The sequence below is a fragment of the Anticarsia gemmatalis genome, chromosome 4, assembly GCF_050436995.1.
Source record: "Anticarsia gemmatalis isolate Benzon Research Colony breed Stoneville strain chromosome 4, ilAntGemm2 primary, whole genome shotgun sequence".
NCBI classification, from domain to species: Eukaryota; Metazoa; Arthropoda; class Insecta; order Lepidoptera; family Erebidae; genus Anticarsia; species Anticarsia gemmatalis.
In genome coordinates, this window is record NC_134748.1 from 9,183,184 (window position 1) to 9,207,475 (window position 24,292).

The following is a 24,292-nucleotide window of genomic DNA, read 5'->3' on the forward strand; positions in this document are numbered from 1 at the left end:
TAGTTGTGTAGAATAATAAATCTTTGCTTTTTGGCAAAGGAAGCTACACTACTGTAGTGATTCTAAAGGGAATCTTTGAATCTTAGAAGTAAAATTATGGTCGTTTAAGACACTTTCTATAAAAAAAACTACAATCACCATCATACTGAGCTGCAGATAGTGATCTAATAGGTTCTCTTAGGTTACCTGCATTACCATCGCGGTGGCTTATCCCGACACACAAAATATTTCTCATTATATACACAGCGTTACATCAAAGGCTATTGACCCTAATTTGTTATTTAATAAAGCAAATATAATAAATGGACAAAGCGTGCGTAACACCCATTAAAGCCCAGTAATTACAGATATAAAGCTAGCGTCCAAAACTAATCGTAGTAAGTGGATACTAGTAATTTCCGCACTGTTTTCTACTAAGTGACTTCTCGCATTTTGGATTTTTGTTACGACCATTCTCTGTTAAGAAGTGCCGACTACTTGGAACATTCTAAAGTGATACTTTGGCTAGGAGTATGAAAAGGAAAATAAATAAAATGTTAGTGCCTTTTGTAGTCTTTTGTGTGTTGCTAAGAATTTTCACTTATGAGATGGAGGGATTGAAAATTGAAATAAGAAAGCATCTATGAAATTGACACGAAATAATTCGATGGCATATTATATTCAATGACATAATTTAACCCAAAGATATCACGTGCTTACTCTCGAAAATGATAGAACCTTATTTTAGATTTTTGCCGCACCGATTTATTTTCCTATAAAAAAATGTAAAATAGTTAAAATTAAAAATAATTAGGCCGTATGATTTATTTTATTGCTTCATAATGTAGATTTGTGCATGTTCCTGTTACAAAATCTGTTTAAAAATATAATTAGACCTTTTTATACTTTATTACAGCAAAGCAAAATCTAATTACAAGTTTAAATGTTGATGTCGCAATTAAATTTTATCTCATTATTTCATTTTATGTATGTAATGTATTACATTATTTTTTTAATTTTTAACCGAATGCTAAGGTCTTGTATCTACTACTGGTCAAGACAGTGAGATTTGCTTGTCCATAAGCGATCAAATTTATATCCCACTACTGGCAGTTAACGAGTAATAAATAAGTATGATTACATTAACACAAATCAAATTATTTGCTATTTAACATAATTTATAGAAACCACCCACAATTATCACGACGTTTTGATCGAGCTATGCAATTACATTCCCTTTATACATTTTAAATTAAGCGTACAATCAGATACGATGCATTAGAATATTAAATGACAACTCGGGTGTAGCCAGCGTGACTGCGAATACACAACATGTGGATATGTCATGATTCTTGTTTAGATTATATTTTATAATCAATCAACGGTTATTCTAGCACAAATTGCTCTCTAATTACTTATTTTCGAGCTCATTTTAGGAATGTATAAAAATTTTGATGTTATCAAATGCCTAAGAAACTTTTAATGTTAAATTTATTTTATCTTTTGTTTTGACAGACGACAGTTAGTTTGACACTGACATAACACTTTTGAACAGCGCTCAAACAAATTTGATACTTTAACTTTTCATTGTTAATATCATACATAGCATAAACAGTCACAGGAACTGATACTAGAAAAGAAAATGAACTCACTCGATAGGCGTCATAAAATCGGCGCTACTTGTACTGACAAATACGGACATTGTATGATGAATGGTACATCAATATTCGCGACAGTGTCCGTCAGATTAACCAGGCGGCTTTGGTCGACGTGACACAGGTGACAAACAGATGGTACAACAAACTTGCGTGTAACAATTAAAAGGATATAAAACATCGCACTTCGAGACAGCGGATGCGAAATTTAAAGTAGGTTTTTCTGTATGTGTCTTGAGTGCATTGTTTGAAATGCTGCGTTATTGATGACTGTCGCGTGAACAAACTTGACCAGTCATACTTTATAACTCTAAGACCTTACTTCATAGGATCATTTCTATACTTAATAACCCTTTTTGTATATGTTTTTAATTGATTCTGATACAACTATGTTTATCTGTATGAAAGCTTTCTTCATACAGATAAATATAGTCCCAAAATAACTCCGTAAACATTTACATTTCTCCATTACATCCATTTCTGGAAAGTTAAAAAAGCCTTTTATAGTCGTATTCCATAAAAAATACAATTTGATAATAAAATTTACATAACATCAACATTGTATTGCGCCGAGTTTAAGAGAAAAACCGTGTCGCTGTTGGCACCATATTACCAAACATTTTAAGAGATTTCTACCAAGTAAATATAAAGGAAAGAGTGATTATTTTGAATTATGCGGAATTAAGCCGAATTGTAGAAAGGAGCTTGCCTACTCCGCTGTAACAAGAGTGTAAATAATTATACCCAGATTTTGTCGAGAGTAGGGTTCTGAGGTAAGAATGAATTAATGTTTTTATTTAGGCTGGTAGGTGGCTTGTCTTTGCTAAAAGCCTTAGGCCACTAAAGCTCAGATTGTACGTATAAAGTGTTATTTTACTTTGTTATATTAACTACATTTAACAAAACTTTTATTTACTTAATATAAATGGTGTTTAAAAATATTTATGTGAGAGATTGCTCTAGAATGACGGATTATGAATTGTTATCACAGTTTGCCGATCGATATAATGATTATTTTTAACTTAGTATCTATAGAACAACAAAGTTAAATTTACACGAACCTCTATAACCAAAAATTTGAAAGCTGACACTCTTAGCTTAACTTGACCCGAATATAAAAATATACACGACATTTTAATTTGTCGTCTATTTGAACATAATATTTGACGATAATGTTTGACGAATGTAAATATTTCGCGTGAATAATGTGGAAGTTCAGGCGGTTATTACGTGTTAGGATAATATTTGTCTTGTCCGCCCATTCAGGGAGTGTCAAAGGGTAACGTAGACATTAGCCACGCATACATACATGTACCTATATCTATGTGATGTACGTTGTTATACAAGATGTATGGAATAGTGATGGGATTGAGTCTATCGTATATTGGTTGTACATTCAAAAGGAGTGTAATTTTGTGAACGGTGAACGGATGATACGACTTTTATCGAGTCGTCATCGGAAAGTTTTATGTGGAAGAAAGATTTGCACCTCGTGTGTCCATCCGTAACGCGTTTTTCTACTATCGGCACTATCCAGTGTCGATTGTTTGACATTTAAAATGTACCTACTGCACAAATTGTTGCTACAGTGCGCTGATCCGATTTTCATGCAAATTTATAGACAGCTAGCTGGTTGTCGTTAGACGATAGTGGTAAAGTATGGCGCTACTAACTTTTTTGTAGCTTTTTACAAAAGCACTCATATTAGTACCTACGGATGATGAGTAGTCAATTAAATGATGGTACAAATATCGAGGAGACAGTACATCTTTATTTGTCCATACAGCTTTTGTCGAACGAATTATATTTCAATTTTACGCTTTTATGACAACTAATGTCGTACGTCTTTCAGTCAATATATTGTATTATCAATATTTTCATTCATATTCGTCTACTATTCGATATTGAACTTGAAAATTCGTCTCTATAAATCGCATTTAGTCTGTGAAATTCAATTTCAGCAGCGCGAAATTGGCAACCATTCAAAAAGTGCAGTTTTTACTAAAATGTATCATTTTTTTGGTAGAGTTTTTATCCTCTTTGGCAAATGGAGTATTATTGGAATATATCAAAGTGCAACATTATTCATATTTATAAATATGATGATGTGTTTTGGTTCATTTGTTTGGTTCTTGTTAAATACGCTTGCGTGATGTCTTATTTTTTTGATGAATTTTATACGATTACTAAGGTTTCGAACAGAATTAGTTTTTTTTTAGACCAGAAGGATAATGACTGTTCACTTTTCGTAATTGGTGTACTAATTAAATATTGTTTTATTGTTTACATAGATAGTAACATAATGTAGGTGTATTTGGCGCACAAACTAGACATCAAACGAATAACGCGAGCTAATTGTATAAACTTAATAACGGGTTTATTCATATAAATTACTCTATTATGTAATTTTGTGAAGAAATATGAGCGTAACAGGCGATAAAACGTTGTTTTAGCAATTATAATTGTGTTTACCCGTACAATGTAAAGGCGTACTAGTTAATTCTCTTTGTCAATATAACTGACTTGTAGGTTATGAAAATTAATGGGTTCTGCTGCATATGACCCCGCTTAAATAATATCTATAGACTGTATTTAGTCCCTAATTACAATAGCTATTGTCATTAAAGGTACGGTTGAACGTCCAACATGACATCAATGCACTGACCTCACTCAAATATTACTGCAGTGAAGAACCTTCCAGACCTGTTTTAATTATAGGCAATGGATCGAAATCAATTTATGATGGTTGATTTTTTAACCAAAATAACAGGCTGTAAAAGTTTCCGATTTATAACGTTTTTTTTTGTTTGCCAATTAGATATAAGATTACATCATTATTATTATGTCTGTGCCAATACGTGTCTCAAAAATATTTTTATTATCTCCTGAAATAATATGCCTTACATTATCTGCGACATTCCTCGCTAACCAAAATATAATAAATCGGTGAAGCAAACCAAAAACAAAAGTTGACATGTATGAGAAGTGAGTAACTAGTAAAATATTTTAACATAACACGGTTAAACACATAAGATTATGTCATTACGTCATTCCTTTGAAACTGCAAACAGAATTTAGCTCAGCGGTGCCATTGAATTCATAAGAATAGGTTCTACTTTCGAAAAAGTTCAAAAGCTTTTCCGCAAGTGGAGCTTAGGAGCGCGAGCATTCAGCCTAAACCAACTTTGGAGCAAATCAACCCCCGTCACTATATCAACAGTCGAATTTCTGGTAGTGTCAACAAAATTACTCGACAAGTGTCATCGAGGAATCGGCTGAACGGCGGCCATCACTGACTCGTTTTCGGGAGGTCATTGAGCGCGCGGGGTGACGTCACCGATGACCTTGACGCGTTCGCGGCAAACCTCGCCGCCCGCACGCCGCACGCCCCGCCCCTCACTGCACGCATGAAAAATGTCGCTGTCAAAATGCGAGTGTTTACTGTACGCGCCGCTTTAGTGTGCGAACTGATTTTTTTCTACACTTTTTAATGTTTTTTCTTTTTTGTTGCGTTATCTTATGAATTTGAATAGCCTAGTCTGTCAAAAATATTGCGTAATTATTACTTACGCGTGTATATTAGAAATCTGAGTAGACTCAGTTGACAAAAACAAATTATGTAATAAGTATGTAATTTAGCTGTAATTTTACACAAAATATGACTTAAAATGATGGACCCACATGTTAATAGGTCGTGTAATAGATACTTACAAAAACTAGTTTGTACGGTCGATTTTTCTTAGAAATCTTGAATCATCACGGAAAATTAGACTTAGGTTCAATTTATTGCTTATTTTAGCGCGAGTCAATGACCGACCATCGTAAACCTAGAGGTCAATATATTTTAAGGTCAATATGACTGTTTTAAGTGATTACCTATTCCAAAATTATATTGTTCCCTCTATTATTAGACGTAGGTAAGTATAATCTAATCGAACATATCAATCAGGTACCTACTTACAATAATCAAAAAAAAATTAAATCACTCGCCTCAATAGATTGTAAAACAAAGTTAATTATCTATCAAACAAATAAATCATTCTTTATCTAAACACAATTTTGTCTTCGTTTCCCAACGTCTACAAATCCACACGGGTTTAACATTGATTATTGCTAACCTCATTCGAATAAGTTCTGCAGTTCCCGAAAACAGTGCTATACATACAAACATACAACCGTTTGTTGTACCTAAAGTAGAAGCATAGTAACAGATTATGTGAACCATATGGTTACGTGCAGTCCGCCTGAAACGAGATTTTACATTGGCAACATTAAACGTCACTAGTAAATTCGAAAAAATAAATGCAAAATTTGAATTTAGACTGCATCATTTTTATTGATTTCTTTTTAGTTTTTTTTTCTTTACAGTCAGCAATTTCAATGTGCCAGATTTAATTTTTTAACGTGAAAGAAGGGTTACTATGACAAATAATCAAAACTACAGCATTTCTTTGTTAGTGATGTGTTAGTGTATGTTAACATTATAATATTCGCCAGTAAACCATCAAGTAATACACGAACAAGTTGTTATTTACTAAGATCTAAATATTGGTATAGCGTAGGTGGTTATGAAAGTCACGTGCAAGAGTATCGTGTCAGGTTAAAGATCAGAACTGCCTATGAGATCTCGTGCGGACTGACTGTGTTCAAATAAATTGTTTTATTTTGACGACATTTGACTCGGGCAATGACTGATATCATTATGCCTATTCGTAACTTTTTAATTTTTGAATATTGTTTTCTGTGGTTCAAATCTATATATTAGTATGAAGATTTAGAAAAAAGCACTTTTTTATAACTAAGAAATCTGATATTATTATTACGTTTTCATTGACATAAGAACTGCCAAAAATCCCAAGGTGTCATTTAACATTATTTTTTTAAAATCAATCAAAATTTTATTGTGCTGATTTTACCTCGCAAATGTCGGTGTAAGGAGTATTTATTCAATAGTTTCGCGACAGTATTAACAGTACAGCGTCTTGTATCGCGAAGACACACGAGGCTAGTCCCCGGAGCATTGTGATTAATTAGCAATTAGTCGTGTAGTAAACTCGGGTGATTCAACTGTCTGACATTACGCGCCCTTGCCGAGCCGTCCTCTAACTTAAACTCAGGGCTGCAACCGCTAATCTGTACCTTCATAATAAAGTTTCTGAACGCTATAGATTTTGTTCGTTATGAAACATTGAATATTTTAACGCAGAATAAAATTTCACATATTCGAAAACAAAAATCAAAATTGAATAACTATCCCACAGCCAATAGTTATAATCCAATGCCACGATAAAAAAAAAACAAAAATTAAAAAGGTAAAAATAAACAATGATTAAAATTCGAACGTTTTAGTTTGACATCTAAATTGGACAACCCTACTATAAAGCCAGTGTTACACTCGGCGGTCAGTCGGGTTATTCTTTATTTCTACATATATTGATAAATGTCGAAACTACGTCATGGAGGCCGTCATTTTTGCAAAATAATTCTTCTGGCACGAAACGTATAGGCAGTTTTTGTTCACAAACGAACATTTCCGGCACATAGTGGCCTTAAGATTTTCAGTGACGAGATTACAACAGATGACTAATATTACAACTCTGCCGGCTAGCAACTGGTTGTTATAAAAAAATATATTACCGTGATTATTTGGTAAACACAGTGCAGCTAATTTGAGTTTCTTATTAAATAGATCTGGCAGAATGACAATAGTGATGTTCAAAGTGTGTTTAGACTGTGGCATACTACATCTAATACTTGTTATTAAGGTTTATTTACATAATTGTGAAGGTATTCATTCTAACTAATATTATAGCAAATGCTACAATATGTCTGGCTGTCTTTTATGCTATAAGTGGCTGTAATAGAGAATGAAGCTTTGGACAAGTTCTGAATTGCTTTGATCAGCTAAGTATATACTATTAGCATATTTAAAATGAAATTTCATAAATATTAAAAGTATTTAACAGTACTATTAGTACACAAAGAAAGACATAATATTAATAATAGAATAGAAAATACAACACTCACCGTTTATCAAAGCAAATCCGTCGGAAGCGTTGGTTGATATCGTCAGGATAACACTGTACCTGCGAACAAACACCAGCCGTGTAAATATTTACAACGAACCAAAGAGCTTGCATGTTATTATTTCATTACTGGTTTAGATCTGATTGTTGTGAGCACAAAATTGAACAATAACACGACTATTTTAATCCGATATCTGGCATGAGTTTGTCATTTCATTAATGTGTAAATCAACTACGGAATATTTCACTATTTCGATGGAAAATTTAGTTTATTTATAACCTCAAATGGATAAACTATATGTCAGCCATATTCACAAATATAAAGCATTTTTACGTATCCACTCTTGTCCAGATAATTATTGCACACAAGACAAAACGCGATGTATTTTTCTAAGTTTCAAGTCAGGAACGATAGGGGAAATCTGTATACTTTGAACAAAATCTGACAGCAATAACTTGACCTTTGATATTTTTTGCATCTTTTAAAATTGTTTCCGTTCCACGGTTTAAGATAAAATTCCGTATTCTGGGTGACTGAACGGAGTGAATGATTGCGTATATGTGCAGACGCTCAATACCACTTCGAACACGATTAGGCTGCATAATTAAAAGCCTTTTAATTCAAATTCGATGTCTTAGTTCCGATTAAAAACGTGTGCGTCGTCACGAACCGGTGCTTTCAATGTAAACTCTCTAGCTATCGGGAATACTTTTGAGAAAACAACAGGAAAATTTCCTAATAGAATACCTAATTTTTAAATACCGTTAAGGTCTTTAGCAGACTATTACCCAGTAGGAGGATCATCTGAAGTATGACCTTGCTTATAGACATCAATCGAAATAGGTATCTAAGTACACTAACGTCTGAACGGGTGCCGACAACCCGATGTTCATCGAAAGGTGCCAATGAACAGCAATAAAGACATTAAGTACAGCCTGATATGCTACCAAATGATTTCCATTTCACTGCTGCCGCACAAACATCGCCCGTTTTATGGCTTTAAAAGGTGCCATAAATGGTTTCTTCTATGATATATTATACATTTAAGTTATTCAAATAATCGAAACTTGTTTGCTCGAATTTATTTCAGAGTAAATTTACTTGCTGAGGTTTCTTTGCAGCGTCGTAAAATTTGTGGTTTGAATCGATTTGACACTCGGTGTAAATATTCGCATACGTGACAGTAAAAAGTTATGGCTTAATACGATTACTCTATTTATTATGTTCGTATAGCCTTAAGCGCAAACGTGGAGATTTAAGCGAATTTTACGAGATTAACGTAAATCTCGGCGTTAAAGGGCAACGAAATTTAACATGCAGATGAAGAAGATTGCTAAGATATAAAGTCTAATGTACAAAATAAAGATACAGAGTAGATTAACCTTTAAAACGTCTTCTTACTTGTCGGTAAAATGCTTTTAAGCATCACTTATTTACACCAAATTGATCTCACGACATACAAGACAAAGATTACGCCAATACCCTACTTAACACGACATTTTCAGTCAGAATAATTAGCAGACAATGTAACACCATATTGAGAACATGCGACATGTTGAAAACAAAAGTAGCGGTCTTTATTATGTTAATTACGATCGTGCCTTTCAATTTCGGTAGCGTATTAACGAGAAGCCAGTAACAAGCCGTGAATACAGACTTGTAAGAAAACAATTTTATAAAGGAGCAACGACTTTTCGTTTTCTCTTTCAAGGTCTATTTTTGATTTAATGAATTCGCATTGTTGCCGACAATTTAGTTCGGATTGTGATTAATTTTCTAAAGATATTTTTGCGGTCTGAAATGAAATGCCAAAAATTTTCAGCAGTTGTTGACTTCGCGCATAATTAAATAGTTAAATATTTATGAAAATGTAAATTAAACTAAACTTAGGTAAATAAGACCTTAATATTGTATATATTTTTTTTACAAACTTATTAAATATAATAACTTTACTTTGCAATGGTAGTTGGTACTGTTAATAAATTATATTTAATAACTTCATATTGGATTTTCTTGTTGATGAGCCACTATCACTCCTCTATTTCTTCACAAATATTTTCTGTTACAAATGTATTCACCGACTGAGAGCTTGAGCCCTGAACATAGTTCTACCCCATTAAGGTCGTCATAACGTATGCTAAGGCTATACATTAATGCAAACCCACTGGGAACAAACACATTAGTGGATTGAAAAACTTTGCAAATTACGATTCATATCCAAGACATGTTTTAAGTAAAACTCGCAGATGATAAGTGTACCTCCATCCTCACTTTCGCTACTTTCTGCCAAGATTTATGACTGGTTGGAAATACTGGCACACGCCAAAAATGTTTGTAATTAAAAACGTAATAAACATTCTTTATGGGACTGCATTTTAAATTTGAAATGTCATAAAAACGGTGTTTTAATTTCATGATCTTGTTACGTGTTTTGAAGGTTTTATTTTATTTTAATTACTCACTAACATTTCATAAACCAATCATAATAATAAAAATGACAGGCGATTATCCATCACATATTCACAAACTAAAGAAATTCATACTTTTTCAGTCTTTCAAAGACACGTGATGTCACATGCGCTCTCGAACATTATCTCACCGTTTTACTTAACTAAATGGAAATTAATAATTAACCCGCAACTCACGTAACGTTAGGATTCTCCAGCAAGTTATGTATTAGTTAGTAATTCTACTGTTTCATTACTCTGTACCGAGAAATGCGTCATTCTAATTATATATTAACATGTACTATTTTAGGGATGAACCTGGGGCACTACCCTTTAGGCAAATTGAGTGTAGGAGTTGGAAGAAACTTAAAGCACGCCTACGAAACAAAAATTATTGACAAAAATGTGTGTACTTTTCCACATTTTTTCCTTCATAAAATCCCGAGGGGAAATTGATTGCGTGCAGCCTACGACAGTGGGTGCGTGCGTTGTATTAAAATTTCATTATTAAAATTGTATGCTAATCAAAAACTAATCGGACTTCCTGAAAAATAAATGTTCTAAATATTTAAAGCCAATAAAAAAGCAAATTAATATGATCCTTACTTTTCTAATTAAGTTCCGTAATCATAGACTTGTAAGCACGGTTTTTAGAACCAATTTGATGATATACATATATATATTGTATATGGCTATCAAAACGAGAATTAATTTTTCCATGCATTGGACGTGATTTCTTATACGGACCTCATTGCTATTAAAATGTTATTTAAAAAAAATTGAGGCCATGAAAAGTCTCTGACCTTCCTAGTACTTACACCTCTCTCGTTTGGGAAAAGCCCCTTGTCCAGCGGTGCGACAGTCACGGGCAAAAAAAACCTACAACTATCCATTAGAAAATAGCTCGAGTAAGAAACCGATTAACATAGCTTCATATAAAAGATTACCTCAGTGTATTATACAAATACCTGATTATTTCTGTTCATAAAATGTCCGTAAAATCATCTTTACGTCTTCTCATTACTTCGTGGGAAAAATCCCTTAAACCTCTTATGAACGAATAGTATTCACATATTTGCGATATATTACTTGAGGTAAATATTATCCAGACGAGTTAGAATAACTAACTACTCCTGTTTGTAACCGATTATTATAATAAATAGCAAGTTACTTCTTTAATACATTTATATTTATGCCCGGTAATAGAGCTCATTTATTTTATAAATAAATATATTTAAATACAAATGTTGTCTGCTTATGATTCTAAAATGACGATATTCATAAAGTCCACTTATTCTGCAATGAAAGCCAATTTAGAATTTGTTCAAACACTACATCTTATAGAAATTTTCTTTGTGTGAATTAAATCTTATGCACAACCTAACTCATTTCGAACTTGATTTTCTTACAATTTTGTGATTCAATTGTTGGGTAACGTAAAGACTAACTTTGTTTATAGCGAAACGCGAGTGTATTTCATACACCACTGCCTGCACCCTCGGGTATAATAGGCGTGATATTATATGTGTATGTGCTGTGATTAATCCAATGGTAAGCCAATTACTTTTGTCCCCTTTTTTCTTCAGTCTGTTTCATTGTCCCACTGCTGAGCAAAGCCCTCTGGGTTACAATTAGCACCAAAAAATTCACAGAAAAGTTCATCCCAAGAAATGTTCAAAAACATTATACCTAGTGTGCAATCACATATGTATGTGGTCGGTAAGTATTTGGCGCACTCGCTAAATGTAAAATTTTATTGGAGTGCCGGCTCTAAATATAAAGAGGGAGAAGGAACAAAGAGCTTAGTGTTGCGGACTGCGCTGCATCTAGTCGACACTTGTGAACCGAACGACCGCAATCGCCGCTTACAATACTTGTTGCATATATTCCGAAGCTTGTGGACGTTATTAAAAGGAAGCCCTGGTATTAAGAATAAGTACCAGTTTTCGCAGATCATTAATTAGTTTCAGAATCTGTTAGATAAAGTGACCGCGAATCTTTGAAAACATGTATGATAGCTTATGAAATGGAATTATGGCAATAGTTTTCATATTTTAACTAGAAGATAGTCTTTCTTACCCTAGTTCGTAGACTGTGAAATTTGTCCTTAATATTTTATTTTGAACTAGTTTTTCCTTTATTTGAAACAAATGCTTGTGAATGACATAAACATCTTTTCCGTATGGGAATCTGTCCTTATCGTATGCTATGAAACAGCTATATCCAGGCGACTTCTTCAACCAATTTCTAATGTTTGTAATGTACTAAAATTCAATATACCATGTGTTTTGTGTTAAGTAGCAGTAACTGTACAAGAAGTCATTAATTACTTAAATTATAACTACAGCCAACACATCAGGAGAAAATTAACATGTCTCATATTTTAAACACCCGTCTCCTAAATCAAATCTGAATCTTTAAGATGCCTAGTAAATATGTTCGTTTACTACGAAGTTTCTCAATTTACTCGCACACGTATACATTAATGAGCTTCAGCGGTCTGCTATAAAGAAAAGAAAGCTTCATTTGTGTTAAGTCGTTTCAGAATACTGAAGTAATGAAGAAAACATCTCAAAGAATTTGCTTTCACTTTTCTACGTGAATAGAAACCTCGCAAAGTTCAAACAAGATTTTGTACAGACGCGTACAACAAGCGGCGAGCGTTTTTATTTTGTTTACCAAGCGAGTTTTATTTGAACGAGGCAGATTTAGTTCTTGCATTCTTGCCTTTTTCTCTTGCATAGTACTCGGCCACGGATAGATGCCCTCGCCCACCGGTTTCTTATCAGATTTGTTTTGCAAGTTTTAAAAGATTTTTTGCATCAATTATCCGGTTTGTAACTATGTAGTTTTTATTGATCGAATGTGTGGCGGTGACTTTGCCACTTTTTTACCGTAGGCTTTTTGTATTGTATCAATGTTTTAATGTAGGCTTGCGGTTGGTAACATCATGCTTTATTTAATTATGCAATTTGAATAATGATAATGGTCCTCGCTGGCACAATAGAATTGCTTTTTTATTAAACAAGAGTTAAATCAAAGGGACGGTGTTTGAAGTCTGCTGTAATTAGCTGTGGCATATTTAAACGACTAGTTCTTGAGTAAACAACGTATTGGCAGGAACGTACATCTACTTATCTAAGCGGAACCTAAAAGGAAATGTGCGAACTTCAAAGGAGAAGTAGGCCAGAGGAAAATGAGTGGGTGACTGTAAAGAAGACTATATCGGACGATGAAATGAAAACGTTTTATAAGAGATGTCGTACATTTCATATTATTTTACATTTTTTACATTGCGATTCTAAATTTATACATTTATTAAAAACACGCTTAGTTTTCCCACAATCTAACTACCCACGTATTCTATTCTATTTTAGGGCTATCTCATTACTTTGTAACTAAACGAGGAAAACATTCGATAAAAATAAAACGTAACAAGTTTCACCTTCAAGAATATTTTTGTAGTTTCTAAAACACAGACAATAATACGAATTTTATTATAACACTTGTTTTGTAGTGGACTGCAAGTGTCCGTCAGAGGGCGCTGTAAGGGCGTTCGCCGGATGTGCGCGTGAGTCGATGTAATCTGCGCCGGCGTTCATTTAGTCACACCGAAACGTGATACATAAGCTTCCCTTTGATGTTATTTGATTTTCGTCTGACATTCGCTGGGTGAAGCGGGCTGATCGTAAATAAGCTGTTGTTCTGCGTAACGCCTTATTAAAAAAGTAACCCGAGATGATGGTGATGATGAAGCATTTCTTATTCATACGATTGCAATATGACTTCGTTGACCTTTAGGAATTTCGGCTTAAAGTCAAGTCACAGTCGTAGTCTTGTATTTTTACAACTGATTCCAAAACCAGTCTCATGTAGGTCGACAGAGATTTTTAACAGATTATGACCAATTATGCTTTCATAACCTGAAATGTTAAATGTTTCTAGGTATTCCGAAATATTGATGGTCTTTTTGATACTGCAGCAGACGGCGACTGAGTGCACTTTTGGTGAATAATTTCATATATGTCACAATTGATTTAAGAAGATTATTATTATCAAGTCAGAAAACGCTTGTTACTGTTTCGCGCAATCTTGTTACACTTAGAAGCTTTTTAACAAAATAAACCCTCAAAAATTACTAATAAAGGCAGTTCTTCTTCAGTCAGAAGAGTGTTTATTCAGGTCAAGACCTTAGTAGCCCATTATATTGTATTAGTGATTTAAAACTATGTAGGCAGGCTAGTAAATATATCAAGAGTTAGGTGATCTTAACAAATTTCATCAAAATCCGTCCAGAAGTTTTGGCGTCATTGAGTAACAAACAGTATCCAAACATTTGCTTTTATAATATTGGTAAGATTATGATAACTACATAATAATGTTATAAAATCCTTAAACATATTTAATATATTGCGTAGGTAACTATTGTCGCTCATTATTTTGAAGCTGAAGCGGGAGCCGATATTATGTTACCCAAAGTGAGACCGCCAAGATTGATGTTGGTATTACTTTACACAATAAGAAGGAAAAAATGTTGGTAAAAATGTTCGATGCTCCTTGTTTCAGATGAGAATATTGGGTGTATCTCATTCGTTAAGTTAATATTCTATACGGATATTATGAGTCCTAAGTAGTGGTTCCTTCTGTTATCTTAAATAATAATTAGGATTTAGTTGAGATGCTAAGCTCATATAAAAGTAAGCCGCCACTCTTTGTAATTACCGCGTTGTAGGTTTCTTAACTCACTGATCGTTTATGGATCGGTGAGAGCAATTAGCTAAGAGTATTAGTGTGCCCAAATAATTGGAGCATCTATGTACTAGCACATCGAGTCCTAAGGTTATAATTTCATACCGTCATCATTGCAACTGTCATAATAATGACAGCATGTGACAGGTTTTACCATTTAATTTTGTATTATGTCGCCATAGTTTATCGGTAGTAGACAAAGGACCTGTCACCGTTGCAGAAAAATAATGATTAAGTACCAATTTGCAGTATTTACATGTATTTATTATCCAAATCTAATTCATAACATATAATTAAACACATATTCTGTTTACATCTATGTCTCAAATCGTTATAGAAATTGATTATCACATAAGTCTTCTTTAACTTTGACGTAAGCAAACAAAGGTTGGCATTGTGAAGTTGGTATTATGTAAATGTATTGTGAAAGTAAATATGTTTTGAAGAAATTGATCCCAAGAGTCACTTGAGGGTTTTCTAAACGCACGATTATGTACTTGAGGAAGGTTAACAGTTCATATTTTGTTTCGATATTGAATTGTATATTTTAATAAAGCGTTCATGTTTGACCAAATATGCTTCCAATGATACTAAATAGAAACAATTTATTAGTGAACGCGTGGGTTTCTTTGGGTCTTGAATAATGTTTTGTTGAACGATATTCGCAGCTATTTCAGCTTTTCGTATCAAATTATTATTTATAAATCGTCTGCACGCGGATACAGGATTAGAAATCGAGTACATTATGTAGAGCAATAGATAAGCAACACATCAACATCGTGTGAAGAATCACTGAGGGTTTTCCCTTACGGAGCCTCACAGTACACAATACATACTAATGTGCAATACCATTGTTATATCACAACAACGATCTAAATATAAACAAGAACACACGCACCGCAGTGCGACCATCGGCCGTGATCTCTGCGACCGCTGCGACCGCTCCATACGCCGACGCTACGGCCGCCTGTGACGGAGCCAGCCCGCTCCGAGAGCTCTCATTATGACGGCTGCGAAGAGTCGCGTGATGCGACCGCCACCGCACATAAATCACCGACGCCGAACCATTCTAGCGTGCCACCACACACCCTCATATTCGAACATATTTTACATAAACGCAATATATTAAATTCCATTTGATGAAACGTCACTACACGGTCTACACTACAGCATGAATAAATTACTCGCACGCTGCACAATTTTCAGCTCGTATTAAACACATCAATCATGCTCAGCTTTCGCGGCACAAAGGATAAGCAATCATAAAAATAAATTGAAGCTCGTTGTCTGAAACCAAAGTAAAAAGGATAGTTTGGGTAAAACACGGCTTTTATCAGTCCGAGACGGATGAATAGCCTGGAGCGATGCGCGGCTCTTATCCTGTGCCATACTCCTGCCCCCACTCCGTCCACCCTCCGGTGCACGTAGATAAAACCAGCTTAAGCCACGATTGCCGAAGGGTACTAGTAAGGAACAAAGGTACACGGCCCTGACCCTGTAATAGCCTCTGACCACGCCTGGCCTTAATTACGTGCCGTTTGTAGATCTAGTTTTTAAAGAACATTAACAACGTTTTTATCAGCAAAAGAATAAGCCATTAAATAGTTTCCGTATACAATCTAAATAACAATAGTCACATAGAAATGTTGGAGCTCCCATAAATCTTTGCGAACTGGACCGTAAAACAGGCGTTTATCTTAAAGCCACGTAATGGAGAATGTTACCTAATTTAGATTTTTAGCACTCCATATTTTCGTTTAAAAATAAAAAATACCGGTGAAAGAATTACTTCGATACGTCAATTAGTTTTCGATTTATAAGTAAAACAAGTTGTAACCGCACAACGCTAGCTCTCGGTGACGGTGTGACGTCACTCTACACTTGCTCAGTCTGGCTCACACAGTCCGCTTGCGGTCGCGCGCTCGGTGCGTTGAAATTATTCCTAAATACTTTTAAAAATGTTCAATTCAAATACTAGGAAATCATATGTTGTGCCTAAATGTAATTTAATATTATGTAAGTAAGTACATAAGTAATAATAAATAACTTCATCTTATAATGAAACAATTTCTAACCGGATTGATCGCGAGTTTATTGATTTGACTGTGGCAGGAAAAATGTAAAATCGATAAGTATACGATTATTTCGGTTAAAAACTGTTTCATTATAATATGCAGTGATCATAAATATTTATCTAACATTATTACTTGTTATACCTATGTATAATATACTAGAAGCCGCCCACGACTTCGTCCGCATCGAAACCCTTCCCGCGTAAATCCCGATCCTTCGAGAACTCGAGGATAAAAAGTAGTCTATGTGTTATTCTGGGTCTTCAGGTATACTTATATCAAATTTCATCGTAATCGGTTCTGTCAAATTTGCGTGAAAGAGTAACAAACACCCATACATACTTACATACCTACATACCTACATACTTACATACATACATACATACATACATATACAAACATACATACATACGTACGTACGTACACACATACATACGTACATACATACATACATACATACAATAACATATGTATATATGTCATTGTATGTATTACTTATGTACCTACTTATGTATGTACATTACATTCTCACAAACTTTCAAATTTATAATATTAAGTAGGATTTCGGAAGCAACAAAACCTCTATTTGTTTCACAAATAATTCGCAACCATTACCTATTCCATTTATTATAGGTACATTATCCGATTGCCCTTTTTAAAATCCTTTATCCATTTTATTAATCGAATAGTATTAACTATTATTAAAAGTTATTTTATACATAAGCGGACGAAAACACAACAAAATACTACGCAAGCTATTACACCTACAACAACGATTGGCGACTTAATACTAAGCGGGACGCGGCCCGCGCGGCGCGGTAAAGTAGTATGACGTCACAGCCGCTCACGCGGCTGTTAGCGGGACTCGATATTTTTCGAAACTTTGAATGCTTATAAAATCAAAACTATTTGGTATTTTTGACTAAAACAAAAACTAGTCTATATGTATACATACAGGCTATACTGTGTCAAAATTTCAAGCGATTTGGCATACCTAGTAACATTCTCCATTATGGCGTGTACATAACTCAAGAAGTTTTATAAGTCAATACGTTGACGAGAATTTAATTAGTCGAGTTCGATGTTGTTTGTACAGCAATCAGGCGCCGAGTTGTTAGCTTGTTATTTATAGATGTTTGGAGTGGTGGCTATAATTTCAGAGAAGGTTTTTCTCTTCACTTACCCCGTAAATACGGCAACACAAAAGGACTCAACAAAGGGTCGTAATCAACGGTGCGTGTCAATGCTCGCAATGGCCGTCCTTGAGACTCTCAATTCACAACTATTTAGTGTCTCTCGCAAGGGAAATCAGGCCTGTATTCGCTTATATCGCCTCATTAAGCCGTAGCCGTGGTGGCAGCGTAGGACAAGGGCATGGGGATTGAGAACCCCTAAGGAATTGATCCGAACTATGCTGAAACGGTTTATGATATCGGCGAAAATCGACGGAATATCTTGGGCTCGTTATGTAAAGATCACTTAGGGAGATGAATTTGCAGAATTATTGTGGGGTCGTTAACAGGATGTTGTTTACAGATATTAATGGCGTCTCATAATATACTCCGTAGTCAAATTAACGAAAATCTACCTTTGAGGTTTTAAAATATCTAGAGTCTAACATTTTATTTCGGTAAGCTGTAAGCCTTCAAGATTGCTATTTAATGCAGATTAAAGTGCACACTTAAATCGAATAGCACCGCTATTTTTTCACGTCTTCCACTAAAGGATTCGTCGAAACCTCTCATCCATCCAATTCAATTACTAAAGAAAATACCACTAGTGATGGCGCAGCGAAAGTTCCACTTTCTTATTCAAATAACCCTTTGGGTGCGCGGGAACAAAGCGAGCTATTCATTAAAATAATCCACTGCAACTTGCAGTAGCTGAGGGTTATAATAATACGATATGCAGTGCTCGGTTGCATTACGAAATGGAGACGCGGTGCTGCATCGGTATACTGTATTAGAATCCTTTACACACGAGACGATCCGACACCAAAACGGACGTAGATATCAATCGATCAATCAAAGTCCATCGAGGTCGGTCGCTATCCACAAACCCCTCTAAAATGTTCTACGATTTTCAGTTTTCCGCCTCTGGCAATGAACCCGCTGCGGCTATATTTTTCGGAACGTCGCGCATCGTTCGGTTGTGTGGATGACATTGATATCGGTATACCCAAAACCCAATAAAGATATAGTACAGTCTATAAATTCTTTTCCTTTATATTAACTTGACATTATTATAAGAGAAAAACAGGATTAACGAGAAAACAAACTACGGTATTATTTGTTTTCGAAAGTTCAATTGATTGTAAATAATATTATTTGAAAAGAATCACGTGTCGTATCGGATTCACGTCGTCTAACGTTAAAGTAGTTATTCCATCAAGAGCAAGGATGGATAATTTGTGCAACGTGTTTAGTAATTAGGTTCTGTTTAATATACGAATTACCTAACTAGATTGTATGAGTGGAAACCGTCTGGAGTTAGATTAGTGTTATTGCGACGTTTTACGGTAAAGCTAATGTAACCATAACTGTTATTAAATTTCTGTTTTGATACATAGAAAATAGGTATGTTGTGGGAAATAAGAATTTAGTCCGATATAAAATGCTGGAAATCGGTTTAGTACTTACTTTGAATATTAGAAAACACATTGATTTTGTGCTTGTAATAAAACTGATTCTTGTAAGGAACCGTCTTCATGAAAACGTCCATTTTTACCGCATTGTACCAAAACCTCCTTCCTTCCTTTAAATATGGTTTTTACCTGATTGTAAGAAAAGGGCTATGATTGTGAAAATGTCTATAGTTTTAAAGAAAATCATTAAAAACTGGATAGAAAAGTCGTATAAGCTGTTCAATTTCTTTTAGAATCTTATCTCCGAACTCGTAGTGAAATAGACATGTTAGACAAAATTAATTTAACGAGCACTAGAGCCATGTCACCGAGTCTGATCTTCCTTTATACTTGAAGCAGTAACGTCCTTCACGGGCGACTTATAAGCGCCGCGTCTTTGAAATTGAGATAGCTACGCTTGGCTTGACTAAGTTAACTAACTTGGGATAAAGTTGTATGCACTCAAATATAAGTTGTCCCGTCCTGTGATACCTACGAGAGAATTTTTTGATTTTATCTACTGCAGATCGAGGACTTAATATTTAAACGGTAGGTAAACGTTTTGATGATGATATGTATTTATGTCTCTATTTATGATATGTATTTTTAGTAGAATTTTCCCTAAAAATGATGTCCTAGAATTTTCCCGAAATATCCCAAAATAAGAAGCCAATACGGTTTTGGACTCATATTTAATTAATTAAACATGAAGCTTTTAAAAAAGCGTTCTAATTAAAAGTAGTTGTATCCCTTCTATTCAATACCTACTGCATCTTAAATAACCTACCTTCCAAACATCATTATACAATCCAAACATAAAATAAATATACTACACGTTACGTGAAGGCAAAGTAAATAAAAACACGACGATGCATCATGCAAGGATAGTTTATCTTTCGTCTACCCACGTAGTTAAATTAACTGCACTCTCCTTCGAGCTACGATCTCTGAATGTACACTCGGTTACATCAGCTGGATTTACAACGTTATTATTATTTATTTGTAACATCTTTTATTATTGTATAATGTACATATATATGTAGGTAGTTTATGTTTTAAAATGTTAACATTTAAGCTATGTTATCTCTCTCTCTCTCTCTCTCTCTCTCTCTCTCTCTCTCTCTCTCTCTCTCTCTCTCTCTCTCTTAGTAGTGGGATCAGCCTTCCACTTCGCTAAATGTAATAAATAAGCTAAACTAAAACAAATAACACCTTTTTAAACTCATTGTTCTCACACTGATGATTCTCTATTCAAACGAGGAAGATGTTGAGCCTTGTCCATCACGCTGGTCAAGTGCGGGTTGTGGACTATACATGCCCGCAAAAAATGTGTTAAAAACCTTCTAGGCATTAAAGGTTTCATCATGATGTTTGTCTTCATGTAACGTGGCAAGAAGACTGGCAGCATTGCCAAGTTTAATGTAGAGTTTAGTGTTAAAAAGTCTATCTTCACACATATAGAGAAAAATGCAGCTCTATTTGCACTGAAATAATTTATTTGTATTTGACGACCGGTGGTATGATGGGTCACTGGCATAGTAATACTCAAGTTGCCGGAGAGGATTGTAAATGGGATCAAGTTTGTCCGAATAAGTATCTATTGACAGGAAAATCTACACATATAACATAAAACTGTAGAGCTTGTATTTTTGAACGAGCTAATCTCAAAAACTCCTGGATTGAATTGAAAAAAAATGTGTATAAATAGCCTATAATATACAAAGTAAGGCTCTTATTAATTATAAGCTAGTAAACGCCACGCTTTGTCTCATAGGAGTGGAGCATCAATAATAAAATGTTGTAAAAATGGAAAAACTGAAGTCCACGTTGATGAAGTCGCGGGCTGCCTTTAGGAAAAGATACTTAATTACTATACATATGTAGATCAGTAAATATTTTAACATTGTATTCTCGTTCTCCAAAATCCTTTTATTTATATTATCTGTTGCTAAAACTTCTAATTCAAATTGCTAAAGTTTGTTCCGTAATATATAGCGGTGTTGTGCACAATGATACCACGTACAAGGAGAATTTATCTTGGAAGCGTGGCAGTAAGCAAATAAGTTGTGAGACAATGCACAACTGCGCTGAAACGTTCGCATAACAAACTAGATACGTTTATGTGATTGTGTGACCATTTACTTGAAGACATGGATGCTGTTGTGTTACGTACAAACTTTTATGTATCTCATTTAATTTATTTTACGTAATAAACTGTTTCATGTATATTAGAGTCGTGTAGGTCGTCATTTGCTTACGCCGAACAAACTTTGGTTGGGATAATAAATGCATTTTAAACTAACTAATACACTGTTTCACTAAGAACAAGTTGGTAAATTTGTTACTTTTAGCTTTCGTTATTTTTTTAATATCTAAAGTCTTTTTAATATCTGATTATGACGCATGGAAATAAATTTCAGATATGGTTAAATAATCAATCATAGAGCGTTTAAGATTTTTAATAGACACAATGAAATATTAACGCCGAAAAGTGCATTTTTTTTATAATGTACTAGTTTTTGGCAGCATGTTTGCTTGCTGTAAATAGTAATTCTCGCTGGGACATATTCTACGATCATGCTTTCGTGTGAAAGGAGAATGAAAAACGTCATCGAAAAAGTGTTTAATTACAAGTTAAATGACGAATAATTTACTGTAATTGTTTTAATGCAGTGACGATGTAATTGTCAATAATTCAAACATAACTACTGTTGTTTATTTACAATACCCCATTATTGAAGTAAATCAAGGTTATCTTAAGATATTGCTTTTTGTTATGAAATAAATTAGCCTTTTTAACACCGTTATACTATAAATGTGCCACCATTTTAATGTTTCTACTGTTGAAGGCAATTAACTACGTAGAAATTATAATAAAAAAAGTTTTATATAGTCTAGAGCGCCATTACGACCTTCCAATTGACAAAGATGCGTTTGAGATACTAAAAGTAATGATCAATTTCCTCAAAAATAGAATCACAGTAGTTATAATTGAGCCTAGCATAACTGTACTATCCAGTAGCGCGATTCTTTCCAGTCAGTACTATCGAGTATCGGGAATAAAAATGTACTGCAAAAATAGCTTATGTGGCGCCTGCTAGAGGCGCTGATCCGATTTAAACTTGCCTGTGGTCGATAGTTGACTAGTCGTCGTACTATACCTACTGTAGCTCGATTCTCTACTACTATCGACTACCGAAAACCGACCTGTCATCGAGAAATTTTGTATGAAAATCTGATCAGCGCCTCTGACGGGTGTCGCGTCGTAGAAAACTTTTTGGCAGTACATTCCAAATTTCGATAGCTAGCCGGTTGTCGGTAGTCGATAGTGATAGAGAATCGTGGTACTGTACAAGAAGTCTATAGTACTGGATCTTGGCTAAAAGTTACAAGTTACAAGCAAATGGTTTCAAACATGATCCGTTCATATTAGCCTTATTACTTCTCTCTCACATTAGGCGATAAGCAAGCGTATTGAAACTCCGACGTTTGGCGGTCACAGTGAGAGTCTGAAGCGAGAACTTGGCTCAAACTTACACGATCGCAATTAAGAAAGTGGTGGGAATGCAAATTCAGTGCAGTGATAGTTCTACAACTTCGTCCCTGAATGTCGACGCGCTTGTTCAACTGTCACGAGTTGTTATTTAGTCATTTCACTGGCAGCTTTTGCATTATATTAATAGAAAATTATTTTAGTTATAATATGAATTAGTTAATATATTTCAATAATGCCTTTAGTATTCTATGCATACAATTATGCGACTTAGTATCCAAATAGGTCTTTTGGAAGCCTACAATTTTTTGATATAAGTTGCAAGCAATATTTATTAGGAAAAATCATAACTTAAACTTGATACAAAGATTGCTTTGTCACATTTTTTAAGTTTAAAACAAAGTAAACAAGTGTAAAAACATCCCTTTATCAACCGTTACCGGGTTTACTGAACAAATATTATTGGTTAAACAACAACCTAAAAAATAAATCATGTTTACAAATGTGCACAAGATCATCGGGTCATTGCCCTCTAAGCATCATTTTAGTGTTGCCATGAGTCATTCAAATGCAGTTTTGAATTTATTCTTAGAAAATAAGAAATAGAACCGTGAGTCACATGTCTTTAGCCAAGGACTTCGACGCATGCGAGTGAGACGCCGAGACGCGTTATTTTAGACGCGAAATAGATTCACTTACGACATAGAAACGTCGCGTTCCGAAGAAAAAACGATGATGTAAAACTTGTACAATTTTTCAGCTGTAAGATCTGCGTTACGCCCAAACAAACATTCACAAGTCGCGCGTAGGAACAGCGGAAAAATCTAATAAATCTTGTGTAGTAACCGCAGATAAATCCGTACAAAAAATTAGGCCTATTACGTTTAAAAATGGTACCACAAAGCCGCAAATTTGAATGTTAAATTAAACATGGCGGTTGTTACGTAACAAATCATAACGGATATCCGAAATCGGCGTGTCCAGCCGAGCGTGGTCCGAGCGATGGAGCGTGAATGTCAGGACGAAATACGTGTTACAGAATCGCCTGGGGACACTCGGGCTAACACCGCGTGATCATCCGCTCACCACCACCGCGCTACGATATAGTACCTACTATATTGTCTAATACCCAAGTTGTTATTTTATGTTATACTTATTATATTTTATGTTCATAATACAGCTTGTATTATGCTTTCTAGATCAATTAATAAAAGTGATGTAATTTTTGCAAATATCAAAGAGCCTCC

General features: G+C 34.6%; 1 protein-coding gene across 1 annotated transcript in view; it reads right to left on the reverse strand.

The window, feature by feature from the left end:
- The window catches only part of EcR (Ecdysone receptor), a 225,986-nt gene that overhangs the window by 180,712 nt on the left and 20,982 nt on the right, over positions 1-24,292 (reverse strand). Inside the window, exon 3 of the mRNA XM_076113632.1 lies at positions 7,662-7,720. The gene's annotated coding sequence lies outside the window, so the exon portion shown is untranslated. The remainder of the gene's footprint in view (positions 1-7,661; positions 7,721-24,292) is intronic.